This window comes from Pinus tabuliformis, chromosome 5_1, assembly GCF_031772625.1.
Source record: "Pinus tabuliformis cultivar Carrire ecotype Pingquan chromosome 5_1, CPIR1, whole genome shotgun sequence".
Taxonomy (NCBI): domain Eukaryota; kingdom Viridiplantae; phylum Streptophyta; class Pinopsida; order Pinales; family Pinaceae; genus Pinus; species Pinus tabuliformis.
Window position 1 is genome coordinate 778715419 of NC_142305.1, and position 14467 is coordinate 778729885.

Consider the following 14467-nt stretch of genomic DNA (forward strand, 5'->3'; position numbering starts at 1 on the left):
TGTTGGGTTTATTATTCCTTTAGGTTTCTGATCTCAATCCCTTGAGTTTATTATTCCCTTAGGTTTATAATATCGATCTTGGTCAACCATTGTCAATCATAGCAAACCATGGTCAACCATGCTTGAATGTCACATTGTGCAAAGGATTGTATGAGGATGAAAATAAACCATGATTATTTTAGTGTTTGTAATATTTATATTTTGGTTTACAAATATTGGGTTTATAACATTAGTCACTTGGGTTCATAATCCCTTGGGGTTTTAGTATTAATCCCTTGGGATTATTATTCCTTCGGGTTTATAATATCAATCCCTTGGGTTTATTAGTTATTATTCCATTAGGTTTATAATATCAATCATGGTCAACCATTGTCAATCATAGCGAACCCAGGTCAACCATGTTTGAATGTCACATTGTGACTACAATTCTCACCATGAAAATAAAACATGCTTATTTTGGTGTTTGTAGTATTTATATTTAGGTTTCCTAATGTTGGGCTTATAATATTAGTCCTATGGGTTGAGGTTATTATTCCTTTGAGTTTCTAATATCAATCCTTTGGGTTTATTATTCCCTTGGGTTTATAATATCGATCATGGTCTACCATTGTCAATCATAGCCAACAATGGTCAACCATGGTTGAAAGTGACATTGTGACAAGGATTGTCTCACCATGAAAGTAAACCATGTTTATTTTAGTGTTTGTAATATTTATATTCGGGTTTACTAATGTTGCGTTTATAATATTAGTCCCTTGGGTTTAATATTATTCCCTTGGGTTCATAATCCCTTTGGGTTTTAGTAATAATCCCTTGGGCTTATTATTCATTTAGGTTTATAAAATCAATCCCTTAGGTTTATAATATCAATCATGCTTAACCATTGTCAATCATAGCCAACCATGGTCAACCATGTTAATTGTGACAAGCATTGTCTCACCATGAAAATAAACCATGTTTATTTCACTATTTGTATTATTTATATTTGGGTTTACCAATGTTGGGTTTATAATATTAGTCACATGGGTTTAATATTACTCCCTTAGGTTCATAATCCCTTGGGGTTTTAGTATTAATCCCTTATTTTTATTATTCCTTTGGGTTTATAATATCAATCCATTGAGTTTTTTATTTCCTTAGGTTTATATTATCAATGATGGTCAACCATTATCAATCATAGCCAACCATGGTCCACCATGGTTGAATGCCGCATTTTGACAAATATTTTCTCACCATGAAAATAAAACATGTTTATTTTAGTGTTTGTAATATTTATATTTGGGTTTACCAATCTTGGGTTTCTAATATTAGTCCCTTGGGTTTAATACTATTCTCTTGGGTTCATAATCCTTGGGTTTTTGTTTCCCTTAGGTTCATAATATCAATCCCTTGGGTTTATTATTAACTTGGTTTATAATATCAATCATGGTCAACCATAACCAGCCATGGTCTATTGTGGTCAACCATGGTCCGGTCTCACATTACGAAACAAATTGTCTCCACTTACGGTTTATATACCTTGGTTTTGCAATATTATCCCCTTAAGTTTAATATTATTCCATTAGGTTCATAATCCCTTGGGTTTTTAGTATTAATCCCTTGGGTTTAGTGTTCCTTTGGGTTTATAATATCAATCACTTGGGTTTATTATTCCATGGTCAACCATGGTTTATTATGAAGTCAACCATGATCAACCATGGTCCAACATGGAATTGTTATAAGGATTGTTTCAATATGAAAATTAATGATGGTCAATCATCTTTATTTTAGTATTTATAATATTTATCTTAGGGTTTATATACGTTGGGTTTATAATATTAGTCCATTGGGTTTAATATTATTCCCTTGGGTTCATAATTTCTTGTAGTTTAAGTATTAATCCCTCGGGTTTATTATTCCTTTGGGTTTATAATATGAATCCCTTAGGTGTATTATTCCATTAGGTTTATATTATCAACCATGGTCAACCATTGACAATCATAGCAAGCCATGGTTAGCCATGGTTGAATTTCATATTGTCACAAGGATTGTCTCACCATGAAAATAAACCATGTTTATTTTAGTGTTTGTAGTATTTATATTTATGTTTACCAATGTTGGGTTTATAATATTAGTCACATGGGTTGAGTTTATTATTCCTTTGGGTTTTTAATAGAAATCCTTTGGGTATATTATTCCCTTGGGTTTACAATATCGATCATGGTCTACCATTGTCAATCATAGCCAACCATGGTCATCCATGGTTGAAAGTGACATTGTGACAAGGATTGTCTCACCATGAAAGTAAACCACGTTTATTTTAGTGTTTGTAATAGTTATATTCAGTTTTACGAATGTTGCGTTTATAATATTAGTCCCTTGGGTTTAATATTACTCCCTTGGGTTCATAATCCCTTGGGGTTTTAGTATTAATCTCTTGGGTTTATTATTCCTTTGGGTTTAAAAAATCAATCCCTTAGGTTTATTATTCCCTTAGGTTTATAATATCAATCATGGCCAATCATTGTCAATCATAGCCAACCATGGTCAACAATGTTAATTGTGACAAGGATTGTCTCACAAAGAAAATAAACCATGTTTATTTTAGTGTTTGTATTATTTATATTTTGGTTTACCAATGTTGGGTTTATAATATTAGTGGCATGGGTTTAATATTATTCCCTTAGGTTCATAATCCCTTGGGGTTTTAGTATTAATCCCTTATTTTTATTATTCCTTTGGGTTTATAATATCAATCCCTTGGGTTTATTATTGCCTTAGGTTTATAATATCAATGATGGTCAAACATTGTCAATCATAGCCAACCATGGTCAACCATGGTTGAATGTAGCATTTTGACAGAGATTGTCTCACCATGAAAATAAACCATGTTTATTTTAGTGTTTGTAATATTTATATTTGGGTTTACGAATCTTGGCTTTCTAATATTAGTCCCTTGGGTTTAATATTATTCTCTTGGGTTCATAATCCATGGGTTTTTGTTTCCCTTAGGTTCATAATATCAATCCCTTAGGTTTATTATTAAATTGGTTTATAATATCAATCATGGTCAACCATAACCGGCCATGGTCAACTGTGGTCAATCATGATCTGATCTCACATTATGAAACAAATTGTCTCCACTTAGGGTTTATATACCTCTGTTTTTTAAGATTATCCCCTTGAGTTTAATATTATTCCCTTAGGTTCATAATCCCTTGGGTTTTTAGTATTAATCCCTTGGGTTTAATGTTCCTTTGGGTTTATAATATCAATCGCTTGGGTTTATTATTCTGTGGTCAACCATGGTCAACCATGGTCCAACATGGAATTGTTATAAGGATTATCTCAATATGAAAATTAATGATTGTCAATCATCTTTATCTTAGTATATATAATATTTATCATAGGGTTTATATATGTTGGGTTTATAATAATAGTCCATTGGGTTTAATATTATTCCCTTGGGTTCATAATCCCTTAGAGTTTTAGTATTAATCCCTCGGGTTTATTATTCCTTTGGGTTTATAATATGAATCCCTTAGGTGTATTATTCCCTTAGGTTTATAATATCAATCATGGTCAACCATTGACAATCATAGTGAGCCATGGTTAGTCATGGTTGAATGTCACATTGCGACAAGGATTGTCTCACCATGAAAATAATTTTTTTTTATTTTAGCATTTCTAATATTTATATTAGGGTTTACCAATGTTGGGTTTATAATAGTAGTCCCTTGGGTTTAATATTATTTCATTGGTTTCATAATCCCTTGGGGTTTTAGTATTAATCCTTTGGTTTATTACTTGGGTTTATAATATCAATCTTAGTCAGCTTTATTAATCTCCTGTGTAAACACTATGAGTCTATTGACATTTATCCCTTGGGTTCACAAATTCCTTAGGTTTATAATATTAAATGGTTGGGTTTATTAGTTCCTTGGGTTTATAATATTATAACCACTTTGGTTTATTATTCATTTTATTTTAAAATATTAGTTCTTAGGATTTATTAATTCAACCATATTTATTTTAATATTTTTAATATTTATCTTAGGGTTTGTATACCTTGGGTTTATAATATTATTCCCTCAGGTTCATAATCCCTTGGGTAAGAATAATATAATATTATTATTGCCAAGGGATTAATACTAAAATCACTAGGGATTATGAACCTGAGGGAATAATATTGAACAAAAGGGAATAATATTATAAACCCAAGGTATACAAACTATAAGATAAATATTAAAAATACTAAAATAAACATGGTTGAATTAATAAAGCCTAATGATAATAATAATTACTATTAATTAATTAAGGTTACTAACAATATTATGAGTTTATATTATTATAATAATAATAGTATAATAATCATAAATATATAAGAATATCTATTGGTTTTAGTTATTATATAAATAATGTTTTAACTTAATGTAAAGATAATATTAATTATTAATTATAATTCTTTTTAATTCTTCGTCAAAACTTAATTAGTTATATTTTTTAGTCAAACTAGCTATTATTTTCTAATGGCTAGTTAGTTGCTCTCATCATCTATTTATTCATTGCCTAAATCTCATTCCTCATCTTGTCCTAAAGATGAACCACACTACTTGGTTCAAAACACGTCGACGGGATTTTATTTTATGTGATTTCTACCGAAAATGTTGTTACAAATATCGTAATAATCATAAATAGTTGGTCTTTAAAAAAATACACATAATAATCCCCTTATTACAATTCAAATTATTATTGGATCATGGTTGTTATCATGAGTTAATATTATTATCGGATATTATTATTATTAATTAGTATTACTAATATTATTACGATTCATATTATTATTTTAATTATAATATAATATTATTATTATTATGATATAATAACAAATATATTATATAATAATAATAATACAATATAATTGTTATTATTTTTTTTATAATTTTATATTATTATTATTATTATTATTATATAATAATAATTAGATCATTATCTTATTATAATAATATAATGATAATAATAATGATAATCTAATATTATTATGAGTTTATATTATTAGTATAATATTAATATAATAATCATATAATAATATATATAAATAATATGGTTGTTACTATTTATATAGTTATTAATAATCATAAATAGTTGGTGTTTAAAAAAGTACACATAATAATTATTAATGTGGTTGATATAAGCTTATTAGCATATATCAACTACATTGGTAAAACCATAAAAATAAACCATGTTTATTTTAGTGTTTGTAATATTTATATTTGGGTTTACCAATGTTCGGTTTATAATATTGGTCCCTTGGGTTTAATATTATTCAAATGGGTTCATAGTCCCTTCAGGTTTTAGTATTAATCCCTTGGGTTTATGTTTCCCCAGGCTTTCCTCCTATTGGAATTGAGCATTTTAATCATTTTTCTAATTAATCTTTTTTATCTTAGGGTGTAAATTGAAAGATGCCTCGTAGCCACTCCATCAATGAATGAAATTGAAAGTGATAACGTCCTTGCATATACGAATCAAGGCTTTAAACCCTACTTAAATTAATTTTTTACCAGATGATCACTAAAAAATTATTGTGCCTCTTATTTATCTCCACGTATATGGGATTACAAAAAATGATGAAAAAATGAAATTAAAAAATTAGTGTCAAACACTCGTTGAAACTGATGTCTCTTTGCATTCTGCAACGTATGAACATTGAAACTTGGAGGACAAGGACATGTTTTAGTGTCGCATCTTTCTCATAAATGTTGCAAGGTTATGCGACAACGTGTTAATATTCTACTTGTGCACCTTTGTCATAAATATGGTTGTGTAATGGCCCCTTGTTCATATTCTTTTTGTGTCGCATGGTCTCTTTCAAGAGATCAAAAGTGGGTTTCAATTTTTGAAGATTAGCATCCCATGAAGACTGTCATTGATACATATGTGCAAGATTCAGCTCAAAAAGGATATTTCAAGGTGATTTGAATTAACAGTAAATCGGACATGTTAATTTATTTTGTGATGGTTGAAGAATTGTATTCAATCAAGCCATATATGGTTTATTATAGCTAATCCCACAAATTGATCAATTTTTTATGATTTAATTCTAGCTTTACTTGATATGTGGGTTTATAGAAATTGAGGAGGATCATCAAAAAATCTTCTTTATGTGCGAACGTTTGCAAAGATCATAAAGAGAACTCAAACCTTATATTTCATGTTTCAAGTGGCCTAAAATTCATTCCCAATATGCTCGTGGAGGAACCTAAGGCCGAGTAAAGATTATATTCATCTCATAGCAAGAAGACGTTAAGCTATTCACAATCATAGCCTCATTGAAAGGGTAAATACATTGACACAAATTGTTTAGTTCAATATCGAGGATGTAATATATTGTCTCCACTAACACACTACTAAATGAAGGCCATAAGAGATAGAATGATGAAGGACATGAAAATTTTAAAGGACCTTATTTGAGGTTGCGACAAGGTATATAAAGTCCTACTAATTAGCTTCATTTAATTTGAAGCTCAAAATTCATTATTGATGTAGGTTGGTTGGTTAGTGCGCTAATAATTTAAAACCATTATTCTTCAAATAAATAATTTATTTCAAGACCATACTAATATCTAACAATAATTGATTGAGTTAGATATTATTTTGGTATTCAAATTAATTATTGACTCAATTTGTTCTTTCATTCGTGGATTTTGTGGTATACATAAAACTGGTTATTAAGTTGGAGATTTATGTGGTGTATGAGAGTTATGACATTAGCATCAAGGCACTCATGCTAAAGTAAATTATCAACTATGTTCAGTAGTTGCAAAAGAAAGTTGAGTGAAAAAAATATGAAGCTAAAATTAGTCTAAACAACTCAATATTCAAATACTTAATTTATTTCCTTAAGTAGTCTTTGCATAAGTAAATCCATGTTCCTTTATCCTCTCAACTTAAAAAGAGGAGTAGTCTTTGCATAAGTAAATCCATGTTCCTTTATCCTCTCAACTTAGAATTCCTTTACGAGTTTGATTTCGATTTCACTAAGTTCGATTTCCTTTCATATTTTTTTAGTTTCGATTTTGAAGTGTCATAATTACAACTACTTAGGGTTTCCTTTTGTTTTGAAAAATAAACCCTATAAATAAATTAATTTATTTATTTTCTCACTAGGCAACATTAAATGACTCTGGTAAAACCAGTAAATAAAACTTATTAAAATTTATGGTTTGTAATTTGCATTGTTGCATTTATCCAGCAACAATATATACATCAGTAACAAACAAAAAAAGTTATATTAGATCTTCAAAGTTTATATTATATTGAATTATTATATTGGGGTTTTCTTAATTTTATTAAGATTTTTATAATATTATTGTTTATTTATTATTGAAGTTTATATTATATTGAATTATTATATTGGGGTTTTCTTAATTTTATTAAGATTTTTATAATATTATTGTTTATTTATTATTGAAGATGAAATTTTTGAAAAAATATGGATATTATTCTCACAACAATGAGTGATCAATTTATACCAAATAATTATTAATGTAGTATATATATATATATATATATATATATATATATATCATTTTTTTAATATATAATACGTAAAATAAATATTTTAATATTTATTACGATGAATGTCTATTCACATTCGTCTCCCATTTAATTTACGTACCTATGCTATTATACAAAACTAACTCATTCATATTTATGGAAAATCTCTGTAGCCAGAGTGGGTTTGCGCGAACGCGGGCAGCTATATGCCTTTTGTGTATCACTCTCTAACCGAAATCTGAGAGAAACTCCGAAACACCCATAGTTGTTACAGCTGCAGTGCTTAATTCCCAATGCCCGTCAAGATGGCTAATGTAAAGTCTCATAGTTTGGGTAATAAAAAATTCATAGTCAATATGTGTGCATAGTTTGGGTAATAAAAGATTCATAGTCAATATGTGTTCATAGTTTGGGTAAAGTCAATATGTGTGCATAGTTTGGGTAATAAAAGATTCATAGTCTCCTGTGATCCTTTGCCACTTGTTTTCAAAAGGTATTTTGATGTTGTTTATTAAAATTATTTTAACTTTTAAAGGGGTTTTTTTGGTTGGTATCAGGTTAAATAATTTTTTATTAAATTGTTGTCGTGAAATGATTATTTTTGTCTATTTAATTTACTGGAAATTTGAATTTAAGTTTTATAATTAATTTATAGTAAATAATAAAATGATCAAGTTGTTTTTTAAATATGTTTAAAAAAATTAAAGACAAATAAATTATAAATTTTTAAAATCAATTTGTAATTACAAGAAATTCCTCTAATATTTGTAAAGAAATTAAAAAAGAAAAAACAGTAAATTTTTTTATAAAGTATACCCAAAACATATTATCACTAAGAAACTTATTCAAATATTAATTTATTTTTTTCACATGTGATTATCAACAACAAAATAGAAAACATTATCACTTAAAGAAAAATACAGACATCATTTTTCATCTTTTTATATTATTAATTATAGATCCCCAAAACTCTATAGAGTACGCAGGCTAGAACAGGAAAATACGAGCTCAGTTTGTTGTTGTTTCTATTAAGTATGGCGGCAAAAACCTTAATAACAATGCTCACTCCCCCTGCTTAAGCTAACAAGAGTATGCCTTTATGACCTTTTACAACAATTTTGATGTGCCTAGCACCATAGGTAATATTATTGGGGATTTCCTAGGTTTTAATATTAATTTTTTTGAAAGTAGGGTTTTATACATACTGCATATTGAAATCATCGTTTTTGTAAGTGTTCAAGCATGTGCATGTATGTAGATATGGATATTTGTATGGGTAGAGTTATGGCATCATCATGGGAGATTCGAATCTTTCCCAGCTGCACTGGCCATTGACACAAATGCAGTTTACTTTTTAATATTTTATCTTTTAATTCACATAACCAATAATTCACATAATCTTTATTGGTTGCCTTCTTTATTTTGTCTTATATTGAGTCCATGCTAGGGCAACCGCACAAATAATGTTGTTTCTCCCTAGCTTTTTATTTATAGAAATGGTCATTGTCATCACTTTGTCTAGCTCGTTTTATCTTTTATCATAATGGATTATTAACATCATTTAATTAGGTTAATTAATTATATTAGTTATTGGGATTATAATGTTAAGTTTATTTTTAATTATAATAAGTTATTATTTAATTAAGTTAATTAATTATATATTGAAAATTGTTTTAGGGATAGTTTAATTCACGATTAAAGTAATGTGAAAATTGAGAGATCTAAAGTTTTATGTTGTAAGGTTTTAGTTTAAAGTATCTTTTAAAATTTAATGTTTTGGTATTAATTTTAGGTTTTGAGGTTTTCATAATATAATTAATATAATAATATTCATATTGTCTAGAAAATAATACTATTAATGTTATTTGAATTTAAGCTTATGTGATCTATATTTTGAGTAATAGAAACATTTTCAGAAGAAATCACATTTTAAGAATTTGGTCGATGCATTTCGAACAAACTTGTGTGATTCATCATCATTAAGACAAGATGAAGAATCAAATCATCATTGTAAGTTAAATAGGGAGATGGGCCTTCTAAGAGCTAAAAGGAAAGGGTTATATTTGACTAAGTTAGGAAGACGAGAGAGATATATATATATATATATATATATATATATATATATATATATATATATATATATATATTTCTCGGTAAGACTAATCTAATTACCCACGAGGGATTTGAACAAGTGACCTATCCCAAGGAGTGCCTTAACAGAACACCCATTCACCGTCAATCCAAAGCCCCGTAGGCTACAAGAGAAAGAATATTAAATTAGGAAACCATTTTAATTAATTTAAAATATTTAAATTATTTTCATTTTTATTATTTTTTTGTTTAATTAAGAGTATAAGTAAATTAATTAAATATTAGATTTAAACTAATGGTCAAAGGGAATTAATAGGTATATTATCAATCATGAAACTAACTAAAAAATATCTTAGTTGTCAGATAAACATTTTTTATTATTCATATTTTATTGTTATTTTATTGTTATTTAATTTAAACTAATCGTCAAAGGGAATCAATAGGTATATTATCAATCAAATAGCTAATTGAAAACTAACTTAATTTTCAAAAGGTATATTAGCAATCAAATACCTAATTGAAAACTAACTTATTTTTCAAATAAACATTTTTATTATTCATTTTTTTTTTGTAAGCTGCCGTGTTGCTCTACTTTTCTATTACTTCAAATAAAAAATACACAGTATGAGTAAGGTTGCCTTCAACTCGCCCTCTTGGGGAAACCGAGTATTTCAGCCACCTAAAGTTTTTAATAGCCGACCAAAAATAGAAAATCCATTGTTTGATTATCCAAGCTAAATACACTAAACAGTCTTGCAGATTTCTAATTCTACTTGCATGCATATATCTATTTTCCTCTGCTAATACTTTAAACAGACTGAAATTATCTATACTATGCAGCTTCATCAAAATTAATACATATCTATCTTTAATCAGCTTCTGCCTCTGGACGATGGCTTGACTCCTTGTTTGCATTCTCCCGTCCTTCCCTTATCATTTGCTAAATCTCCTCAAGCTTCTTCTCTTGCATCTCCAATATAATCTGAATGATCCTCAGCTCCCTCCCTAGGTTGGGGACTCCTTGTGCCAGTTCTGCCATCTCTGTTGCAGCTTGTTCCAGAGCTTTGGCCAACAATCTCTTCATCACCCAGTAGATGTGCAAAGACTGTTTAAATAGAGACATTCTTCCTCTAGTGTTGCCAGGGTCGTGGAGTAGAAACTCCCAATCCTCCATCTCTGAGTCAGACTGAGCTTGCAGCGCATCTTCCTCCATATTCTGGATAATTCTCCTGATTCTTGGATTCGTGTTCTGATTATAAGCCTTTTCTGCTTGTTGAATTTTCTTGTCCAACGACCGGCTTGTCTTTTTTCCGGGTCTCCCTCTCTGCCCCTGTCGTCCCCCCCTTACTCCTCTGTATCTGCTCGTTCCTCTGCCTCCCCTGCTGCTCGGCTCCAGCCCGCTACCCGCGTCTCTTCTTCCTCTCTTTCTGCCGCGCTGCCTTGCCTTTCCCTCCGGCTGTCCTAGCTGCTCGTCACTGGTTTGCTGGGTATCCCAGCCTCCTACATTTCCGCCTCGTTCCTTACCTTGCCTGCCTTGATCTTGCCGGTCCTCCTCTTCCTCAGAGTCATCATATATTTCATATATCTCCTCTATTTTTTATTATTCATTTTTTATTTGACTACTAAAATAACATTAATATTATTAATAACATTTAAATTATAAATAGATATTAATAATATTAAATTAACAATGTCAATATTATTAAACATATTAATATGGTTGATATAAGTAAATTTAATATTAATATTAATATTAATAAATAAATAATAATGTAATTAATAAAAATTTAAATATAAGATTTATATACTAACAATTATATTATTAATATTAATTATGATATTTAAAAATTATTAATGATAGTATTAATGATATTAACATTAACATTTTTAATATCATCATGACTCATTGTCTTCCATGTGCAATGATGTACAAGCTTTGTTAGCTATAGTCAACCATAGTTAACCTTGGTCAACCATGCTCATCCCTTTCAGTATAGGAAACCTATTTCTTTACCCATCCCTAATGGTCAAATATGGTAAACCAAGGTCTGTATGGTTGAACATGGTCAACCATTGCAAAAATGGAAAACCATATTCCATCATAGAAATTTATGGTCGACCATGCCCAAATATATCAAACCACGTCCAATCATGTTTAACCAAGGAAAACCTTGGTCAACGATGGTCATTCATTGTAATCTTTGGTCAACCATAGTCATAACCATGGTCATGATCTTGTGGTCATCTTTGGTCAACCATAGTGATAACCATGGTCATCCTTGGTCAACCAAAGTAAACCTAGAACATTCCAAGCTCTATCTTGGTTGAATATGGTCAACCATGGTTGGATATGGTTAGTCATGGTCAAGTATGGTTAATTAATGTCCAACATTATCAAACATGTTTAACCATGATCAGTCATGGTCAAACATGGGACAAGAAACATCCGATCCGAAATTGATCAATGGATGATCAGGGATCTAGAAAAAGCCTAAGATTCAAAGTTACTAGATTCGAGCGGAAGTGGCACCATTGCATAGAGCTCGCAGAAATGAATCCAACTAAACTTGAATGGGTGCATTTGACCTCCGAATGAATGGTTAACTACTTGTTGAAGTTTGTCGCGAATCAGTGCACGTTTCATTTATACTACTCGGCACATGGCATTTACAGTTACAAGAGCAATAACTTCAGTTTGGTTGCAAGGTGAAATAATAGGTTGAAAGGTGATTTTTACATGGTGATGGCATGTATCTATTAAAATGTCATTTTTAAAAACAAAAGCCATATATTCAAATGCACACATAACATATATTAAACATGTAATGTGCACTTGATTTATAAAACAATGGAATGGCGCATATGTTATAAACCATGTCAACAACATATGTTACGAAAGCTGCGGCGGTGGATTAATATTAAAGTGTGAAATCATATGGTAAGCATTGCTCACAAAGGAAGAATGAAATAGCGAACAAAGTTTATGGTTTAACACCGTCAGATGCCACAAGATCCACCGTGCTCACATGCTATATTCAATGTGGATGTAACGTTCCTGCCACATGCTCTAATGTGATTCCATCACCGCTGCTAATTTTTTTCTACATTTAATACGTAGTTCCACCATAACCGCAACAGTTCCACTGCTCCACCATTCAAATATGATGGGTTTTGGTTGTAACTATATGCTAAGTTTGGGAAACCATATAAATATGTGAGAGTTAAACATAGTATATGGTTAATATGTGCGTGGTTTCTATTGCACTGAAATGTAATGTTAGATATGGTGTGGTTTTGAACTATATCTTATTTTTGTAACAAATTTGCAAACCAATTGCCATGTATAGAGTTTCAAAAGATTATAAAGTAACATTATACCCATGTGCCAGAGAGAGGAGAGGAGTTGTGACATTTTGTGTAGCAGAGAAGAGTTTTAGTGCAACTTTGGAGATTTGGACGCTGAACTTTATAGGTTTATTCCAGGAGCTGTAAGAGGTATTTTTCTGAGCCATCAATTGTGTTAGATTTCTAAGGCTGAGTAGAACACAACTGGACTAGCGAGCGATCTTGTTGATGTAGCTTTCATGTATTTTTTTTGTCTTGGAATTTCTAATATAAAGGCCTCCCCGTTGAAGACCAAGACCCAGAGATGTAGGCTTGAAGATATGCGAACTCCGTTAATAATCTCTTATGTCACTTTTCTTCTCATGGTTTGTTGTTAAAGAAACTACATAATTTCTTAACAATTCTTCATGCTTATGTATTTAATGGTGTTTTTAAATCATGCATTAACACTTTCTAACAGTAAACAAATCACATTTCAATTAAATATCTTTTTAGGGATCATTTGGTATTAGAGCAGGTTGTTGTTAACTGTGATTTGGAGTGTGCATGATCACCAGGAGTAAACCAAAGCTTAGTGAAGGATAAATGATTGAAGGAGATCTAGAAGTTGGCATGAGAATAAGGACAGCTCGAGGAGAAGAGATGCCTGAAGTAGGAAGCTATGATCATCCATTTGGATCTGATGCAGGATTTGTAGATGCTTTCATGACCTTGCGAGCTATGGTTGAAGAAATGTACTGAGAGTTTAAGACAGAAAAATCTAAAGACGAAGAAGGAAAAATGCCATAATCTGGAAAAGAAGATGAAAGTGATCAAAAAGACTGTCTCACTTCTCTCTTGAATCCATCTCAAACTTTGAAACCACTGTTGAAACTTGATGTCAAGTTCAAGTTACCCATGTACAATGGAGAAGTTGATGCCGAGAAGCTTGAAAAATGGGTCATGGAAATCGAGGTATATTGTAGCGTGCAACAGATCACTGAAGATGAAGTCAAAATCAAACTAGAATCACTTGTTTTAATGGGCACAACATTGATTTGGTGGAAGAGTAAGTTACAGAAAAGCACTCAGCATATCAGTAAGATTTTTCAATCATGGTTTGATTTTATTACTGCACTTAGAAAGCAATTTTGTCCATTGGGATATAAGAAAAAAGATTTAATAGAATGGAAAGGACTAAAAGTTAGGAAAGGTCAATTAGTGCAGGAATATACATATGAATTTCGTACGAAGGAGTTGATGTTAGATATTCCTTTATATACTCAAGAAACTCTAATGAAATACATAGGAGGATTACCTTAGTACTTCGAAATATTGTATTTTTGTTCATTCCTCCTAACCTAGATGAAGTGGTAGTAACATTGAAGTAGGTAAGTTGGGAGTTGGGGTATCATCAGAGTTGACAGCCAGAATGTAGAGCAAGGGAAAAGGGAAAGTGAATAAAGTAAACTTTGGCAAGAAGGAGGTTGAAAATCTCTCTTGTAAACATTGA